This window comes from Tenrec ecaudatus, chromosome 4, assembly GCF_050624435.1.
Source record: "Tenrec ecaudatus isolate mTenEca1 chromosome 4, mTenEca1.hap1, whole genome shotgun sequence".
Lineage (NCBI taxonomy): Eukaryota > Metazoa > Chordata > Mammalia > Afrosoricida > Tenrecidae > Tenrec > Tenrec ecaudatus.
In genome coordinates this window covers 91,467,312-91,474,921 of record NC_134533.1, presented here as the reverse complement: position 1 = coordinate 91,474,921, position 7,610 = coordinate 91,467,312, and the positions used below count along the sequence as shown (strand labels likewise).

The following is a 7,610-nucleotide window of genomic DNA, read 5'->3' as shown; positions in this document are numbered from 1 at the left end:
AAGAACGGGATCAGTGTTTAGGGCGGGGGGGATACGAGAGAAGGGGAGACGGGAAAAAGGAAGGTGGAGGGAACCAACCCAAGGACAAGGGAACAACAAGTGAATTCAAATCAATGGAGAGAAGGGTGTAGGAGGCCTAGTTTGGCTTAATCAGGGCAACGAAGCAGTAAGGAATTACTAATCCCGAATGAAGGCTGAACATGATGGTGGGACAAGAGGAAAGTAAAAGGAAATAGAGGAAAGAACCAGGAGGCAAAGGACATTTATAGAGGTCTAAATACAGGCATGTACATATGTAAACACACACACATATGTGGAATAGAACTATATACTCATATCTATATGTTAAGAATTAAGGTTGCATACTTACTTGGCAGGGGAGATACCATGATCACGAAGGTGGTTTTCCCAGGGCGAGGATCACCCATTGCACTCAGGATGTGCTGACCCTGCAATTTCCCCAAGTGTGGGAAACTCGACTGCATAATTTGTGGTCATGGGGGACTGTGTTCACGCTCTCCCCTGGAAAAAAAAAGAATTAAGGTTGCAGATGGACATTGAGCCTCAACTCAAGTACTCCCTTCACACAAGAACACTTTGTTCTAACAATCCAGCATTCTGTGATGATCACCTACCCAACATAATCACGGAAGACAAAATGGGTGCAGAAGTAAATGTAGTGAAGGAAGCTGATGGTGCCTGGCTATCGAAAGATATAGCATCTGGGTCTTAAAGGCTTGAAGATAAACAAGCAGCCATATAGCTCAGAAGCAGCAAAGCCCACATGGAAGAAGCACACCAGCCTGTGTGATCATGAGGTGTTGATGGGATCAGGTACCAGGCATCTAAGACTCAGAACAAAATCATACCCAAGGTGAATGGGGGAGGGGGGAACATGTAGTGGAGACCCAATGCCCATCTGTAGACATCCCCCTACAGAGGGGTCACAGGGAAGAAATGAACCAGTCAGGGTGTAGTATAGCACTGATGAAACACAACTTTCCCCTAGTTCTTTGGTGCTTCCTTCAACCCACTATCATGACTTCAATTCTACCTCACAAATCGGATTAGACCACAACATGCACACTGCTACAGATAAGAGCCGCAACACAGGGAATCCAGGATCGATAACCCCCCCAGGGCCAACAATGAGAGTAGAGACACCAGGTGGATTAGGGGAGGGTGGGTGGAGAAAGGGAGAATCAGTCACAAGGATCAACCTATAACTTCCTCTCAGGGGGACTAATAATGGAAAAGTGGGTGAAGGGTGATGGAGGATGATGTAAAATATGAAAATAATAATCTGTAACTTAACAAGGTTTTGTGAGGGAGGGAGGGGGGAGGAAGAAATGGGGAGCTGATATCAGGGGTTCAAATGGGAAGACAATGCTTTGAAAATGATGATGGCAGCATATGTGCAAATGTGCTTGACACACTGGATGAATGTATGGATTTTGATAAGAGACATGAGAGTCTCCAATAAAACGTATTTAATAAAAAAAATGGCCTTGCACATGATTTTGAGCAATGGTGGGATTCAAAAGAAGAATTCATTTGACCATGGATTTGAGTGTTCTTTGGACTCCATGGAGGCCCGGTGGTGTAGTGGTTACACATTGGGCTTCAATCCACATGGCTGGCAGTTCAGAACCACCAGCCTCTCTGAGGGAGAAAGACTGTACTTTCTACTCCCTTGAAAGTTACAGTCTAGGAAACCCACAAGGGGCTGCTGTGATTCAGCATTGACTCGGTGGCAGCAAGTGAGCCTTCCACTGTAGATAGTAAGTGCAGAGCTAAAATATTGGCAGTGGCATTTTTTTTGTCAATCTCTAGGCAAAATCATTGAAGACTTAAGTGGAGGTGTAAAGCAAATGCTGCAAGCATCTAAAAATGGTGGAAGTGTCCAAGGTAGGAGGGTGTGGGTGGTAAAAAGAGGCAGAAAATGATGCCTGTGGGCTGGCACGCGGACTTTCCCTGTGATTACCATCTCAGGCTTACTGAGCCCGAGGCACAGGCTTGAGAATATTATTGACATCATTCTATACTTATTTCTGAGATGCCTTCCGTGTGCCAGACAGCACACTTGGTCCTGAGATACTCACTAACTGACACACAGCCTGGGGGATGGGGCAGGGTGGGCGGGGGGGCAGCTACCAACTTTCACCTCATTCACACTTCATAGACTTAGACCCAGACTTGTACCTCCACACATGTTAAGAGTGAGATAATATGAAACAAAAGCTGGCTTGGTGACTTGCCCACAAACTCAGCCACGGAACCCTTGTGAAGTGCCGGTCATGCCTGGACACATGAGGTCACCATGAGTCAGAATCGATTGAATGGCAACAATTTGTTGGTTTGCTTGCTTGTTTTTAATATGCAACAATCTTCTATAAAATACTGTTGGCTTTCCTATAGTGCTACAAATTAGCTGGTCTTTTCTTTTTCTAAAAGCCCTTGTAAAAAAAAGTACTGTGAGAAGCTTTAAGTACATACTGGTTTATATTTCAAATTTGAATGTTAAGCCATTTAGCCTTGATTGTAGACAAAATCCACAATTCTGTGTGGGACGCTAACAATTAGGCTCAGGAGTAAGTCAGACAGCGTTGTTGCAAGGACTCCGGCGCACATGTGCACAAGCTTACTCTAAACAGGACATGATGGACCATTTCTGGGATCCGGGGTCGCTGCCACGAGGTCTCTCAGGAATACGCATGTCTCAGTTTTGTGTTCATGTGCCAGAAGCGAACAGTTCAATCAAGGCAGTGGCTCCAGAGGAGGGGACTGCAGAGCCAGACTCAGTGCAGAGCTCTGGCTCAGAAGACAAAGGGGACTGTCTTTTTAGAATTCCAAAGGGGTAATCGCTATAGAATTTCTTGAAGACTAGAGAGTAAGGTCATGAAAGCTTATTATACCAAGAACTTTAAGAAAATCGAAAGCTGCACTGATGAGAAAAAGATCAGAAAAGTTGTACTGAGCAATCCGCCCCAGCCCCCCCACCCATCACAACAACACACTTGCCCATTCTTCCAGGATAGCAAGAGCTGTCCTTGGGAAACCTTAGCCAACTGCCCTCTAGCTGTGGTCTCACCCCTGCAGACTGTTTTGGCCCCAAAACTCAAAGAATGATTCAGAAGAGCATGCGTTAAGTTACCCAAGGATGCTAGATCTGCCAAATGCCATGTTGATGTGGTGCCAATCGATGAACTGAATTCTTTAGGGGATAGGCTAGAGATATGGAAACATGACCTTCAGAAGTATGTGGACCTAGATGGAGGATGTGTTGAGAAACCATAGCTTCCCATGTTGATATTTTTACTTAATTAATCAAGCTTTCTGTGGTTTTGTAATCAAACTAATGTTCTCTGCCTTGTCCACGATCGAATCCTTCACGTGTAGAGCAGGGCCTGGCCCGGCCCATCCTTAGTGTGTATAACAAGTGTCTTAGTTTACAGGTGCTGCTCTCCTGCCATAGCAGGTGCTTTACAGATCAGAAATGTACCATCTCACAGTGTAAGAGGCTAGCAGTCTGAACTTAGGGCTCTAGCTGCAGGGGAAGGCTCTCTCCGTAAGCACTGAGCAAAGAGCCTTGACTCGTGCCTTTTACCATATCACCAGTCACAGTGAAGCCAGGGAGCAGATGCAGGACAGACCAAATCAAGTGCTCATACATCAATTCAGGTGGAAGATGAGACGATTAAAACAAGTCCACAAGAGCCCAAATAAAACTTCTAGAATAGCTGACCTGAATTTAGGGACTATGGTCATTACATAATTTCATGTCAGTCAGGTCACAACCTGATGATGCCTCCTTGTGGGCATGGCCTTCTCATGGGGATTCTGAGAACTTCCTCTTTTCCCTGGAGGCAGGCCACACACACTCTCTCTCTGCCTTCACCTTCCTGTTGACAAGCCATGCGGAGACTTGCTGAGACCTGCAAGAGCCCCTCTCTCTGCTTCACCTTCCTGTTGAAGAGCCACACTTGTCAGTGGGAGGAGGCACATGGAGACCAGCGCCAGCGCTGAGGTAGTTCCACCGCCATTGGATCCACAAGACTTTGCACCCACTGGCCTATTATCTTCCTGAATTTTGCATCACTGCCTATGACTGCATGAGTCTGAATAGGGATTTGTGGACGAGAATTGGACCTATGGGCTAATTTCAGACTTATGGATTTGATCTGGACTGGGCTGGGATATTTTCTCAATGTACAATTACTCTTTGATATAAAGTTCTCTCTTACACATATAAGAGTGTTACTGGATTTGTTTCTCTAGTTAACCCGGTCTAACACAGGGTCCATCCCAAGACCAGATTTGATGCATGGAACACTGATAACTGAAGATCAGGTGAATTGTTGAATGACGCCAAGAACATCCTGTATGACGAAAGCAAAATATCATTAAACAACAACGACAACGACAGAAAATGAAGAAAAGATCAAAGCAGATACTTGCTCTTGAACACGGAATAGCTCAAGCGAAAGGTAGCAATGATGAAGCAAAAGAGCTGAACAGAATATTTCAAAGAGAAATTCACAAAGACAACATGAAGAATTAGAACAAAATGTGCAAAGAACACTAAGAGGGAAGAATATGTTCAGCAAATCTCAAGCTGAAGAATTGAAGAAAGAATTTAAGTTTCTATTTGCAATATTGAAGGATTCAATGCCCAAAATCTGACTGATAAACATCAAATGAAGATGGAATGAATACACAAAGTAATCATACCAAAAGTCATTGGTGAATGCTCACACTTTCAGAAGTAGCATAAGTCCAGGTATTGAAGGAAAAAGCCCAAAATGCTCTGGAGACATTGGTGACATAAAAAAGCTCCAGAAATTGGCAGAATATCAATAGAAATGTTTACAAAGAAATGCAGCCCTGGAAGCACTCCGTAGTCTATGCCACAAAATGTGTAAGACCACCACCTGGCCCACTGACTGGACAAGATCCATACTTGTGTCCATTCCAGAGAAAGGTGACCCAACGCATGAGGAAAATATCCAATACTATCACTAATGTCACACGAGTAAGGTTTTGCTTAAGAGAATTTAAAAGTGTAGCAAGATACTGACAGGGAACTTCTGGGACTCCAAGCAGGACTGAGAAGAGGATGTGAAACCAGAAATAATATTGCTGACATGAGAGGCATGTTGGCTGAAAGCAGGGAATGCCCACAGATGGTCACTTGTGTTTCATTGACTATGAAAAGGCATTCCACTGTGTGGATCATAACAAATTGTACATAGCATTTGAAAAATGGGAATTCCAGTTTACTTAATTGTGCTCATTTGAAACCTCTACATAGACTAGGAGGTTGCCCTTCTAAGAGAATAAAGGGATACTGCCTGGTTTAAATCAAGAAAGATGTGCCTTGGGATGGTATCCTTTCACCACACTTATTCAATCTGTGTGCTGAGCCAAGATTCTGACATGCTGGATTATATAAAGAAGACTATGGCATCAGGGTTGGTGGGAGATTCATGAACACCCTGTACTATACAGATAATACAACCTGGCTTCCAAAGGGGTGAGAGCAGAGAGCACCACTCGGCCCTTCCCTCTCATCTTCCCTTCTAGCCAAAGAATTCTGTGCCCTTCAGAGGTTATGGCCCCTGCCTTATTCAACTCTGCCACTAAGGCAGCTGCAAGGTGCTTCTCTAGACTTAGCTATTTGTTACTGCTCTGAGGGTATATTAGCATGCGGGATTGCTTCTCCCTTTAACTCCACTTCTTGCCCTCTGGCTCTGTCTCTTGCTCCCCTACCAGCTCAGCTTCCCCTGACTGGCCTCTCGCTGATTTCTTTCCCACTCTTTCCCCATCTGTCTTTTTCAGTTTTCCTTCCTGTGTTAGTCCAGATAGACTAGAGATACAAATTCATAGACACTCATATGCATATAAGAAAGAGCTTTACATACAAGAGCAATTAATATAGAGAAAACATCCCAGCCCAGTCCAGATCAGGTCCATAAGTCCGATATTAGCCCATATGTCTGATACCAGTCCATACATTCCTCTTTAGACTCACACAGCACATGCAATGATGCTGAGTGCAGGAAGAACACAGGCCAGTGGGTGGAAAGAATTATGGATCCAGTGGTGGTGAAAGCATCTCAGCACTGGCGTGGGTCTCCATGAGGCTCCTCCAGCTCCAGGACTCTGGCTACATCAGCGTAGCTCCATCAGGCTTGTCATCAGGAAAGCCTCGCAGGGGATGAGCAAGCGCCCCCAGAGATCTATTCATCTCCCTAGCACCTGCAAATGAGGTCATCAAGCTGCGACCTGATTGACAGGCTAAACCCTATCACTTCATTCTTAATAGTCTCAAGTTGACAACAGATTATATAACTACCATACTGCCCTTCTGGAAAAACTCCATGGTTTTTATGGAGTTTCTCAATAAAGCCTGTCAACTGTTAACTGTTTTTAAAAATTATTATTATTAAAAGATCATTTTATTGGGAGCTCTTACAGCTCTTATAACAATCCATACATCAATTGTATCAAGCATATTTGTACATGTGTTGTCATCATTATTTTCTAAACATTTACTTTCTATTTGATGCTTTGGTATCAGCTCCTCTTTTTTTCCCTCCCTCCCCACTTCCCACCCCTGTGTAACCCCTTGATAAATTATAAATTATTATTATTTTCATATCTTACATCGACCACTGTCTTCCTGCCCCAGTCCCGGGTGGTGGTGGTTATGTGTCAATCATTGCAAATTAGTTCCCCCTTCTTTCCCTCCTCTCCCCACCTACCCTCCTGGTATTGCCACTCCCAATCCTGTTCCTAGATTTTGTGTGTCAAGAGCTCCTATCTCTTATCTGTACCTGTGTACATGCTCTGATCTAACTTGCAGTGAAAGACAGGTCTGGGGTCATGATAGTGGGGGGTGAGGAAGCCTCAAGGAACCAAAATATTGTGTGTTTCATTGGTGCTATAGCCCTGGTTGACTCATCCCTTCCTGTGACCTTTCTGTGCGATGTGACATTGTCTACAGACCGGTTTTAGGTATGCTCCAACCCCCCTTGTTCGCAACAATATAGTTTTTTGTTTATTTGTTTTGGGTCTTCTGATGCCTGTTACCTGATCCTATTGACATCTCATGATTGCACAGGCTGGTGTGCTTCTTCCATGTGGCTTGTTGCATCTGAGCTAGATGGCCGCTTGTTTAACTTCAAGCCTTTAAGACCCCAGAACAATAAAGCCTGTTAACTGATACTTGAATTTCATTCTAGTCTCTTTTTTTCTATCAGCTTCCTGAAAATGAAAAGTACTTGAAGTACTTGCTGATGAAAATTGAAGAATGAATTACATTTCGAATTTAAAAAAATTCCTTACAAGTGCACCAAGAACAACATGAGAAATGGAGTACCGACTGAAGTGGTTAAAGGTTGAATTTCACCTGGATCCACTATCAAAGCTCATAGAAGCAGCAGTTAGGAAATCAAAGGATGCATTTACCTTGAGAAAATATGTTGAAAACATTTCTTCAACGTGTTAAGTATCACTCTGAAGACTAAGGTGTTCTTGAACTAAGTCATGGTATTTCCAGTCGAGTCACCTGCTTACAAAAGATGGGCAATGAGAAGGGAGATGGCAGA

General features: G+C 43.9%; 1 non-coding gene across 1 annotated transcript; it reads left to right on the top strand.

Moving 5' to 3' along the window:
• The first annotated feature begins 362 nt into the window (after positions 1 to 362).
• LOC142447806 (U1 spliceosomal RNA) lies at positions 363 to 525 on the top strand. The gene has a single exon (XR_012784455.1). It is a non-coding gene; the product is annotated as a U1 spliceosomal RNA (small nuclear RNA).
• The last annotated feature ends 7,085 nt before the right edge of the window (positions 526 to 7,610 follow it).